The following is a 14,093-nucleotide window of genomic DNA, read 5'->3' as shown; positions in this document are numbered from 1 at the left end:
GAGAGATCAACCTGCGAGTTGGGTTCCTCATGTGGTGGCCTAGACAATCGTGGTGTATGTATATGTGAATGACGCGTCCGTCGCGTGTGGATTATATATACACATACGGTGGTGGAGGAACTTCTGGTAAGCCCCAGTCCGATTAGCTGGTGGTTAATGGTTTGGCCGAGCCGCCAGAGTCTCTGTAGACGGCACTTGGGTGATGTTTGTGTGTTAGACTTTGTGACATGATTAGTATGACGGTTCCTGTATACTATTGCATGTAGTTAGTTGCACTCACTTAGCTTCGTGCTAATCCCCCACATATTCCCTACAGGTTATGGATTTTGTTGTATTCTAGTTATCAGGGTGAAGATGGGATGCTGGAAGATATGTTTGACAAAGCTGGAAACTCTGATGTCGTGTCCTTTATATTAAAAGTTATTGTAATATTTAATATAACACCCAGACTTATAAATATCAACGTGTATATTATAATCAAGTGGATTTTATATGATATATATATATATATATATATATATATATATATATATATATATATATATATATATATATATATATATATATATATATATATATTATAACCAGGTCTTCCGCTGTATTTAAAAAAAAAAATCAAATCAGGGGTGTTATAAGTTGGTATCAGAGCGTAGGTTTGGCAGCATGCGCACGGAAGTGACATGTTCCCAAACCGTGTGTCGAGTCAAACATATCTTGGGGGTGGGTTAAGTGAGTGAAGTAGGTATTGACGAGTTAGTTGGCGGAAACTAACAGATTATCTACTAAGCTTTTGTGTGTGAGTTGTGGTGATAAGACAGGTATGAAGATCGATTCCACCCTGCTGGTGCCCCGTTGACCCTCAGTGCTGACAGAACTTCGGTGGATGCATTTTTATGCCGATTTAGATGAAGGATTTGACGAGTATTAGTTGACGTGGCTCCAATGGTGAGGATTCAGTTGCAGAGTTGATGAGGGTTAAGGGTGCGGGTGCGATCGAGGTGTTGATAGAAACAGAAGATGTCTTCTTATTCATAAAGGTACATTCTCGTTACATTAGTGTAACTATTATTATTATTGAACCTGTAGATTGTGTTCATGCCTTTGTCAAATTGTGTATTTGTTGTAATGATAATATGTGATGATTAGTGATTCTAGTTGCGATTGAGTAATTATTCATGTAAGATAGAAGTAGATGATAATTAACGGATCTAGTTACGACGAATGTATCTGGAACTACCCTTGCCACTATCGGGATTTTATTCCCTTAGACTGACTGCTATGTTCTGTAAGACTTTATAGACACGACCTTTGGAATATTGTGTCATGCTGTGGTGAATTGTTGTTATATGGCCTGTTATACCATACGTGAGACTACTGTTGGCCTAGACTGGAAGAATTGAGGTGAATAATTTGTAGTATTAACCAAGACGAATATGAAGTCTTATCTTTACCATTGACTGTTGGGACACGTGTAGTGACCCATAGAGACTGATTAGGGTAGTGATCCCTTGATGATTGGTGAAGGTCCCGAAACCTTTTGTGTAACTATGTGAAGTGTAGATTTCATGCTTGTCGACCGTGACTGAACCAGTAGATGATGGACCCTATGATATTGTTGTATGACGGGACTAGTTGTGTTGGACTTAGGTGAAATGTAATTCCTTCCCATGGATCGACGGGACACACGTAGTGGCCCGTAAGGATTAAAATAGAGAAGTAGTTTCCTTGTCTTCTCATAAGAGGATCCGGACCCTGTTTGTTGTTGTCATATGTAGGTGGTTTGCGTGTCACGTATGATGTTGACTTTTGGTTTAGATGATTGTGGTCGTAGTAAAACTTTGAAGAATCGTTTTCCTACCATAGACTAATGTGAGTTAGTGGTGACCTTTAGGAAGTAAGTTTGAATGGAGTTTTCCATGTAGTCTTGACTGAAAATAGGAAAACTGTGTTTTGTCGTTATGTGAGGAGTATTATTAGCCTGGATGTACTGTTGCAGGATTTGACTAGCTAAGTAGGACCTGTAGAGTTGTCCTGAGAAGTTGTTGATTTTTTTTGTGAATTGATATGACTCATTAGATGTCAGTATGTGAGACGTTCGTTTAGGGACTTTCTTGGAAGTAGAGAAGACCTTAACGGGAATAGAAATTCAGTTCAAGCTGAATTATGATGAATCTTGACTAGGTCGGGAGACGTGATTAGAACATTGATCATATTACTGTTAAGGTAGAATCATTGATCTGGTAGTTCGATAGTGACCGTTGTGAATATTTTTTTCTTTTGAAGATTTGAATGTAAGGTCGAGGACGGACAATAATAGCATTTGCAAATAAGACGAAGTAAGTAGGTATAGTTTATTGGATGTTGGATCAGAGTTACTAATGTGGTTACTAAAGAGGACTTAGTAGAATTAAGATCGAACTAGAACCGAGTTAGGTGTTTTCTTTCAAGACTTTTGCGGTTCTGATAGCCTTAGATTGTAAAATCTATTAGTTTGGGATATAGTGGAGATTTATAACTACCAGTGACTTGAGAAAATAGACCGTGTTGTATTGATAAACTCTATTAAGATCTTGTTCCGAAATACTCGAAATGAAAGTGTGATTTAGAATGATGTATTACGTCTGGCCAACGAAAATACATTGTAGTAAATCATATAGTAGTTTCGAGAGTCAGAAGAGATGTATCGAGCGTTAGATCCAGTGTTGTTTGACGATGAATGTGATTTTCGATGAACTGTGGACCGATGGTAGACTTTTCCGACATAGTAAGGTTAGTTGAACAATATCTGGACCTAGGCTATTGATGATCGAATAAGCCTTAGTTTTGAGTTCTGATGAAGTTCGAAGCAAAATTAAGTCGATGCAGAGATAGTTTTAGTGGTGTCAAATGCGTGCATTGATATCATTTGACGGACTTAATGTAGTGACCCGAACTTTTCCATGTTTATATATATTAATTGAGATTGATATTTACATGATTAAATGTTTCCAACATGTTAAGCAATCAAACTTGTTAAGACTTGATTAATTGAAATATGTTTCATATAGACAATTGACCACCCAAGTTGACCGGTGATTCACGAACGTTAAAACTTGTAAAAACTATATGATGACATATATATGGATATATATATAGTTAACATGATACTATGATAAGTAAACATATCATTAAGTATATTAACAATGAACTACATATGTAAAAACAAGACTACTAACTTAATGATTTTTAAACGAGACATATATGTAACGATTATCGTTGTAAAGACATTTAATGTATATATATCATATTAAGAGATATTCATACATGATAATATCATGATAATATAATAATTTAAAATCTCATTTGATATTATAAACATTGGGTTAACAACATTTAACAAGATCGTTAACCTAAAGGTTTCAAAACAACACTTACATGTAACGACTAACGATGACTTAACGACTCAGTTAAAATGTATATACATGTAGTGTTTTAATATGTATTTATACACTTTTGAAAGACTTCAATACACTTATCAAAATACTTCTACTTAACAAAAATGCTTACAATTACATCCTCGTTCAGTTTCATCAACAATTCTACTCGTATGCACCCGTATTCGTACTCGTACAATACACAGCTTGTAGATGTATGTACTATTGGTATATACACTCCAATGATCAGCTCTTAGCAGCCCATGTGAGTCACCTAACACATGTGGGAACCATCATTTGGCAACTAGCATGAAATATCTCATAAAATTACAAAAATATGAGTAATCATTCATGACTTATTTACATGAAAACAAAATAACATATCCTTTATATCTAATCCATACACCAACGACCAAAAACACCTACAAACACTTTAATTCTTCAATTTTCTTCATCTAATTGATCCCTCTCAAGTTCTATCTTCAAGTTCTAAGTGTTCTTCATAAATTCCAAAAGTTCTAGTTTCATAAAATCAAGAATACTTTCAAGTTTGCTAGCTCACTTCCAATCTTGTAAGGTGATCATCCAACCTCAAGAAATCTTTGTTTCTTACAGTAGGTTATCATTCTAATACAAGGTAATAATCATATTCAAACTTTGGTTCAATTTCTATAACTATAACAATCTTATTTTAAGTGATGATCTTACTTGAACTTGTTTTCGTGTCATGATTCTGCTTCAAGAACTTCGAGCCATCCAAGGATCCATTGAAGCTAGATCCATTTTTCTCTTTTCCAGTAGGTTTATCCAAGGAACTTAAGGTAGTAATTATGTTCATAACATCATTCGATTCATACATATAAAGCTATCTTATTCGAAGGTTTAAACTTGTAATCACTAGAACATAGTTTAGTTAATTCTAAACTTGTTCGCAAACAAAAGTTAATCCTTCTAACTTGAATTTTAAAATAAACTAAACACATGTTCTATATCTATATGATATGCTAACTTAATGATTTAAAACCTGGAAACACGAAAAACACCGTAAAACCGGATTTACGCCGTCGTAGTAACACCGCGGGCTGTTTTGGGTTAGTTAATTAAAAACTATGATAAACTTTGATTTAAAAGTTGTTATTCTGAGAAGATGATTTTTATTATGAACATGAAACTATATCCAAAAATTATGGTTAAACTCAAAGTGGAAGTATGTTTTCTAAAATGGTCATATAGACGTCGTTCTTTCGACTGAAATGACTACCTTTACAAAAACGACTTGTAACTTATTTTTCCGACTATAAACCTATACATTTTCTGTTTAGATTCATAAAATAGAGTTCAATATGAAACCATAGCAATTGGATTCACTCAAAACGGATTTAAAATGAAGAAGTTATGGGTAAAACAAGATTGGATAATTTTTCTCATTTTAGCTACGTGAAAATTGGTAACAAATCTATTCCAACCATAACTTAATCAACTTGTATTGTATATTATGTAATCTTGAGATACCATAGACACGTATACAATGTTTCGACCTATCATGTCGACACATCTATATATATTTCGGAACAACCATAGACACTCTATATGTGAATGTTGGAGTTAGCTATACATGGTTGAGGTTGATTCCAAAATATATATAGTTTGAGTTGTGATCAATACTGAGATACGTATACACTGGGTCGTGGATTGATTCAAGATAATATTTATCGATTTATTTCTGTACATCTAATTGTGGACAACTAGTTGTAGGTTACTGATAGTGCTCCAAATGAACATATATTTAGTAGCAATATCCTCCCAATATGTAAATTATTTAGTTGTAATTGTCCTATTTTAAGTTGTAATCGTTTATATTAAATAAGTGCGAAGACAAAAGGCGAAAACGACGATTTGAAGACGCAAATGACCAAAAAGCTCAAATGTACAAGATACAATCCAAGTGGTTCAAATTATTGATGAAGAACGTCTAAAAAAGATAATAGTACAAGTTACAAAACGCAAAGTACAAGATATTAAATTGTACGCAAGGACGTTCGAAAATCCGGAACCAGGACATGAGTCAACTATCAACGCCCGACGCAACGGACTAAAAATTACAAGTCTACTATGCACAAGAATATAATATAATATATAAATAATTATATTAATTATTTATATTTTATATTTATATATATAAAACGTCGGCAAAGAAGATCCAAAGGGGTGTGAGCTATATTCTATATCCCCGCGACTCGCGGAGTTCTCAGGCACAAAGTGCCGCGACTCGCGGAGCACAGAAATTTCAGAATCCCTATAAAAGGTCGCGAATTCTGCCGAGTTTAAAAACATAATAATAATAATACTCCCTAGTATAATATAAATAAATATATATATGTATATATAGTATAGATTAGTGTTATATTAGATTAGTTTGGGTTATGTAAAAGTTATTTTTACGGGTTTTTAAAGTCGGAGCTCTGTCCGTGTAACACTACGCGATAAATAATCAATGTAAGCTATGTTCTCCTTTTTAAATTAATGTCTCGTACTTAAGTTATTATTATGCTTATTTGAGCCAAAGTAATCATGATGTTGGACTAAATATTAAAGACGGGGTAATTGGGTTTTGTACCATAATTGGGGTTTGGAAAAAAGAACGACACTTGTGGAAATTATACTATGAGCTATTAATGGGCTTTATATTAAATTAACGATACCTCGTTAATTTAATATAAAGGTTATGATTTGAAGTATCTATATATAACCACATACGCTTAATCGGACACGATGGGCAGGATATTTATAAGTACGAATTATTGTTCATTTGACCGGACACGGGGATGGATTAATAGTCAATGGACTCATTAAAACAGGGGTGGATTACATTCAAGGGTAATTGGTGTAATTGTTAACAAAGTATTAAAACCTTGGTTTACACACAGTCGATAACCTGGTGTATTCATTAAGCAAAGTATTATGACCTTGTTACAGTTCGAATCCCCAGTTAGTTGGAATATTTGACTTCGGGTATAAGGTTAAATTTGCCGAGCAGTTTATAATTATGACCGATGAACTATTATGGACAAAAACCAGATAGGTTTCAAATACATCCAGGACAAAGGACAATTAGCCCAGGACAATAGATTAAAATCAAAACGTCAAACATCATGGTTACGGAAGTTTAAATAAGCATAATATATTTTATTTCATTTTCCTCGTACTTTTATTTATTGTCATTTTAATTATTGTTATTTATTTTACATTGTTATTTAAATATCGTCATTTACTATACGCTTCGCTTAAAATATAAATCGACAAACCGGTCATTAAACGGTAAACCCCCTTTTATATATTATTATATATAATTATATATATTTTGTACAAATATAGTTGTTTAAAAATATAGTGTGCAATAAGCCCGCTCCCTGTGAAACGAACCGGACTTACTAAAAACTATACTACTCTACGATTAGGTACACTGCCTATAGTGTTGTAGCAAGGTTTAGGTATATCCATTTTGTAAATAATTAAAACTTGTGTAATTTGTATCGCTTTTCGTATAAAAAATATATAGTATTTCACGTACACCTCGCACGACATCAAGTTTTTGGCGCCGCTGCCGGGGAATCGGCAAAACTCTATATTTTTAATTCATTTTTGTATAAATATATATTATTTTTAGAAAAACAATATAAAATCCTAAAAAAAAAAAAAAAAAAAAAACCGAAAAAGAAAAAAAAATTTAATATATATAAATCTATTTTTAAGATATTTTTAAAATTATAAAGTAGTTCTATTTTTATTTAAGTTTTTAAATATATGTTTTTATTATACAAATATTTTGATATAAAACAGAAAAAAAAAAAAAAAAAAAAAAACGTCGAATTTCAAACTGTACCAGAGTTGAATTCTGGAACCCCGCGACTCGCGGGGTTTGCAGCTTCGGGAACCGCGACTCGCGGAGCCGTCTGACACGAACCTGGTCCAGCAATTAATACGATTTAGGTTTTAATTATTTATTATTATTATTATTAAACCTAATTAGGTTTTATATATAATATTATTTAGTTTAAGTTTTTAATTAATTTGTAATATTAAGTTTTAATTAGTTTTATTTATATATAAAAATTAATACTATTATAAAAAAAATAATATTTTTATAAAAATTGTATTTTTTACAACTTTTTGTATATTTTTATATTTTGTCCCTTTTTATTTGTTTTTAGCGTAATATTTGTATGTTTTTCGCTCGTATTTAGTTTTAAGACATAGTTTTTGCCGTAGCTTATTTTTATTTCTAGATTTTTAGGCTTTGCCGTAAAATCCCTTAAGTGCTTTTTCTTTAGACTAAGATTTAGGTGCTTTAGAATTTTGCGACGCCATTTTTCGCTTTAGTTTTAAATAGATTTTAGTGCCTTTAAGTAATTGCCGTTTTCTGAATAAAATTGCATTTACCTTTAGACCTTTAGGCGCAACTTTTTAGATATAATTTTTAGACTTTTAAGTTACGACGCGCTATTTTCTTATTTTTATTTTTCGACGTTTTTCGACGCGCATTCTTTTTCTTTCTTATTTCTCGACGCTTTAGTTTTTAGGACTTAGAAATTTTCTCTATTTCTTATCTAATATCTCAAACAGAAAGAAAAATTATTTAAGTGGTTAAATTAATGGACGTTGACAATTTTCTGCTTCGTAGTAATAGTTGGATTTGTTAGTGGCTTAGTTGTGAGCTTCCGATTTAAAGGGTTCTGGCTCCCTGCTGCATCTTTTGGCTATTCGAAACGTGGGCAAAAGCAGAAAAGTCTATTAATTGGACAACTTATATAAGTTTTTCTATTTTTATAACTAATAGGATAATTAGTAAATGCACCACATTGTAGCTAAAATTTGGCCATCGCAATAAAATGGAAAATTTTGAAAACAAAGCTATGGAAACTCTTTTTGATATCCAAAATCAATTAAATCAATACTCTCAAACGAGTGTTGATGACAATTCGTTCGGTCAATCTTGGATCACGAATGACGAAACAAAAACTGGTTGCGAAATCTGTGGAGATTATCACTCAACATGGGAATGTTATTATTACGTTCCTATGAAAAATTACGCACCCACGGAACCTGAATGGAATGATTATGAAGAATACAATTCAAATTGGGATTATTCCCAAGAATATATCCAAACTCAACAACCAGTAGACGAGGAAAATTACGTGTCTGAAAATTTATTAGACAATATGAAAATCAAACTCGAAGAACTCAATGCTCAAAATGAACAAATGAGAGAGTTTGTAAACCGGCAAGCTGAAACTCTATCAGACTACACACCTGTTGATCTGAGGAGTCGTGTGCAAGAAAATCTCATATCATCGAATTTTGATGAATTCGAGAGCTCCGAAATCACCAACTATCCCGATGATACTTTTTATTCAGTCTTACCAATTTCACAACATATCGACACATTAGCCTCTACCGACGAAATCATCGATCCATCAATGGATAAAGAAGAAGTAAGGGTAACAAATTGGTACTCTTGGGAATACGATAACGTTGAAAATTTTACCCCCAAGGCCAAACCGAACTTCACCATTCCACAACCTTCCAACCCAATATTCTCAATAGACGAGTCATCCACCGGAAATGAACTACGAGCTGTAATAGATAATGACACCTCGAATTTCACCCAATTGGGTAATAGAGGTGAAAACTTTGACGTCGAGAATAAAAGGAAGGAAACGTTAGAAATTGTCCACCCTATAATATGTATGTCGGTGTATATCGATCCATTTGACCAAGAACCAGAAAAGAGACATATCCATTTACTAAAAGCTACACTTAAAAAAGAATTAAGTAGTGACAATCGGGCGAGTCTAAACTTTAAACCCATTGATATATTATACACCACCCGAGATGTAAATAACTGGCTCACTATTTTAATTCGTGAAACTTATTCTACCGACTTCACATGTCGTCAGCTAAGTATGGGGAAGTCTAACCCCACTTAACGTTAAATTCGGGGTTCGGGTTAGTGCATAACTCGTTAATAAAAAAGCACAATTAGGGTAAAAGTCACATTTTCAAATATTAGCAAACAGTTCAGAAAAGCAACCGTTTTTGAAGAAAAACATGTGTGAAATAACAAAAGAAGGAATGAACGATGAGGCACGCCATCTATCATTCGACGAGCTTTGTAATTACAAACTGGGTATTTTCAATCACTTTTCTACACTAATCACCCTCATGAATTTATAATTATAGTCTGATTTCATGCTAATGAGGGCATTGCATGATCTCAAGTGTGGGGAAGGGTTATAAATTCTCTCGGGTTTACACTTGGTTTATTTGTCAAATTTTGTGAAAATTTGAAAAATTTTCAACTAAATGAAGTCAAAATCATGTTTATACATATTTATGAACGATGAAAACTAGGTGTTAATACCGAAATTATCGATACCTCGAAAAGGACATAAATTGAGAAACAACCCAAAATGCTTGAATTCATTTAAAATGGAATAAAGGAGAATAAAAAGGCAAAGAAAGAAACTAAGTGTGGGGAGAATGTACCAAGTTATTCAATTAAAAACTATCTATCACATGTTTCTGTAAAGTTTATTGCAGGTGCTTTTGTTTGGACTAAATTAACTGTTTTACCCTATTTACTGTAACATACTTGAAAGAAAGATGGATCTACACGATGAATCAATTCCATCATTAAAAGGAAGTAAAGTCTTCTGAAAAAGACACGCGCTTCTTGATTTAGGTCAAGAAGTTGTCGTCCAGACCAGCTGTAGGTTGACGAAAAATCTAGAAAAGTCATCACTAAAATCAGCAGGAAATCCACGGACCTCGGCATCAAACAGGGTCGCCAAGTGGTCAGATTTATCCCAACCATGAGAAGGATTTATCTCGTACAATGGGGGGCACCGTGCAAATTAGCTTGATAAGACTAATGAATCAGATCCCCAAAAAGGATAATCTCCTTAAAGATTAAAAATCAGCTTTTAAGACTGATATTACTCAATCCTTGAGATTGACCTTAAAGATTGAGAATTACAAACTCATGGAATTCAATGATATCTAAACTCGAGCTTGAACGAGAAAATATTTTGATCAAATTATAAACCGATTTGTTTTCTGAAAACCCATTTTCAATGCGTTCATTACCATTGAACGTAAAATCCTAGGAATTCACCTGGAATTCATTAGGTCACCTGAACCAAATCAGGTGTCAACCGTAAGAACGGTGGTTGCATAGCATGGTCGAAGACAGGACCTTGTGCCAGACCGAAAAATTATAAGGGTGAGCTTTACTATTGCTCCTACAAAGGATAGTAATTGCGTCCAACACGTTATAGACCATAATTAAAAGCATGTCAGGGGACATTGCCTTAACAGTTGCTTGTTCAACGCTTTCCTTTACAACCGGACGGTAGTTTACCGAAAGGTAATATACGGAGCTAGTAAACTGTACGTGTTGCTTTCCTAATACAAGGTTAGCAAGTGGGTGACACAAAACCATAAGTTTTGAGCTAAAATTTTCAAATCTGAAACCCACAAAACCCACAAAAATATTTTGCAAACACCGGTGAAGGGTTATTCCGGAAAACTTATCTAGGGTAAAAGCTAGATTGAATTTTCAAAAGATCAAATGTTTTCATAAAGATCCAATTTCCTTAAGGATCTACATTTTCATAGTCATGTGGGACTGTAAACCGCCTTTCAAATGTGCACTTTGCTTTGGAAACCGAAAGTAAATCGGCTATTTGATTGCAAGTGTCGTTGACCTAAACCCGAGGCAACTGTAGATGACACACCCACCTTTAACCATGGTTCTATCGTTACTATCATTGTTTATACCACCATATCAAAATCACTAATGTACAAAGTGTGATGAATAAAAAAGTAATTCATGTATGTTTTTATTTCAAGTTCTGAATTGCTTGAGGACAAGCAACGTTCAAGTGTGGGGATATTTAATAGTGCTCCAAATGAACATATATTTAGTAGCAATATCCTCCCAATATGTAAATTATTTAGTTGTAATTGTCCTATTTTAAGTTGTAATCGTTTATATTAAATAAGTGCGAAGACAAAAGGCGAAAACGACGATTTGAAGACGCAAATGACCAAAAAGCTCAAATGTACAAGATACAATCCAAGTGGTTCAAATTATTGATGAAGAACGTCTAAAAAAGATAATAGTACAAGTTACAAAACGCAAAGTACAAGATATTAAATTGTACGCAAGGACGTTCGAAAATCCGGAACCAGGACATGAGTCAACTATCAACGCCCGACGCAACGGACTAAAAATTACAAGTCTACTATGCACAAGAATATAATATAATATATAAATAATTATATTAATTATTTATATTTTATATTTATATATATAAAACGTCGGCAAAGAAGATCCAAAGGGGTGTGAGCTGTATTCTATATCCCCGCGACTCGCGAAGTTCTCAGGCACAAAGTGCCGCGACTCGCGGAGCACAGAAATTTCAGAATCCCTATAAAAGGTCGCGAATTCTGCCGAGTTTAAAAACATAATAATAATAATACTCCCTAGTATAATATAAATAAATATATATATGTATATATAGTATAGATTAGTGTTATATTAGATTAGTTTGGGTTATGTAAAAGTTATTTTTACGGGTTTTTAAAGTCGGAGCTCTGTCCGTGTAACACTACGCGATAAATAATCAATGTAAGCTATGTTCTCCTTTTTAAATTAATGTCTCGTACTTAAGTTATTATTATGCTTATTTGAGCCAAAGTAATCATGATGTTGGACTAAATATTAAAGACGGGGTAATTGGGTTTTGTACCATAATTGGGGTTTGGACAAAAGAACGACACTTGTGGAAATTAGACTATGAGCTATTAATGGGCTTTATATTAAATTAACGATACCTCGTTAATTTAATATAAAGGTTATGATTTGAAGTATCTATATATAACCACATACGCTTAATCGGACACGATGGGCGGGATATTTATAAGTACGAATTATTGTTCATTTGACCGGACACGGGGATGGATTAATAGTCAATGGACTCATTAAAACAGGGGTGGATTACATTCAAGGGTAATTGGTGTAATTGTTAACAAAGTATTAAAACCTTGGTTTACACACAGTCGATAACCTGGTGTATTCATTAAGCAAAGTATTATGACCTTGTTACAGTTCGAATCCCCAGTTAGTTGGAATATTTGACTTCGGGTATAAGGTTAAATTTGCCGAGCAGTTTATAATTATGACCGATGAACTATTATGGACAAAAACCAGATAGGTTTCAAATACATCCAGGACAAAGGACAATTAGCCCAGGACAATAGATTAAAATCAAAACGTCAAACATCATGGTTACGGAAGTTTAAATAAGCATAATATATTTTATTTCATTTTCCTCGTACTTTTATTTATTGTCATTTTAATTATTGTTATTTATTTTACATTGTTATTTAAATATCGTCATTTACTATACGCTTCGCTTAAAATATAAATCGACAAACCGGTCATTAAACGGTAAACCCCCTTTTATATATTATTATATATAATTATATATATTTTGTACAAATATAGTTGTTTAAAAATATAGTGTGCAATAAGCCCGCTCCCTGTGGAACGAACCGGACTTACTAAAAACTATACTACTCTACGATTAGGTACACTGCCTATAGTGTTGTAGCAAGGTTTAGGTATATCCATTTTGTAAATAATTAAAACTTGTGTAATTTGTATCGCTTTTCGTATAAAAAATATATAGTATTTCACGTACACCTCGCACGACATCAGTTACTAACGAGGACAGCTGACTTAATAAACTTAAAACATAAAAATATATTAAAAGTGTTGTAAATATATTTTGAACATACTTTGATATATATGTATATATTGTTATAGGTTCGTGAATCAACCAGTGGCCAAGTCTTACTTCCCGACGAAGTAAAAATCTGTGAAAGTGAGTTATAGTCCCACTTTTAAAATCTAATATTTTTGGGATGAGAATACATGCAGGTTTTATAAATAATTTACAAAATAGACACAAGTACGTGAAACTACATTCTATGGTTGAATTATCGAAATCGAATATGCCTCTTTATATTAAGTCTGGTAATCTAAGAATTAGGGAACATACACCCTAATTGAAGCGAATCCTAAAGATAGATCTATCGGCCCCAACAAGCCCCATCCAAAGTACCGGATGCTTTAGTACTTCGAAATTTATATCATATCCGAAGGGTGTCCCGGAATGATGGGGATATTCTTATATATGCATCTTGTTAATGTCGGTTACCAGGTGTTCACCATATGAATGATTTTTATCTCTATGTATGGGATGTGTATTGAAATATGAAATCTTGTGGTCTATTGTTACGATTTGATATATATAGGTTAAACCTATAACTCACCAACATTTTTGTTGACGTTTAAAGCATGTTTATTCTCAGGTGAATATTAAGAGCTTCCGCTGTTGCATACTAAAATAAGGACAAGATTTGGAGTCCATGTTTGTATGATATTGTGTAAAAACTGCATTCAAGAAACTGATTTCGATGTAACATATTTGTATTGTAAACCATTATGTAATGGTCGTGTGTAAACAGGATATTTTGGATTATCATTATTTGATAATCTACGTAAAGCTTTTTAAACCTTTATTTATGAAATAAAGGTTATGGTTTGTTTTA

The sequence above is a fragment of the Rutidosis leptorrhynchoides genome, chromosome 9 (genome assembly GCF_046630445.1).
Source record: "Rutidosis leptorrhynchoides isolate AG116_Rl617_1_P2 chromosome 9, CSIRO_AGI_Rlap_v1, whole genome shotgun sequence".
Taxonomy (NCBI): Eukaryota; Viridiplantae; Streptophyta; class Magnoliopsida; order Asterales; family Asteraceae; genus Rutidosis; species Rutidosis leptorrhynchoides.
Note: the sequence above shows the minus strand (reverse complement) of the source record.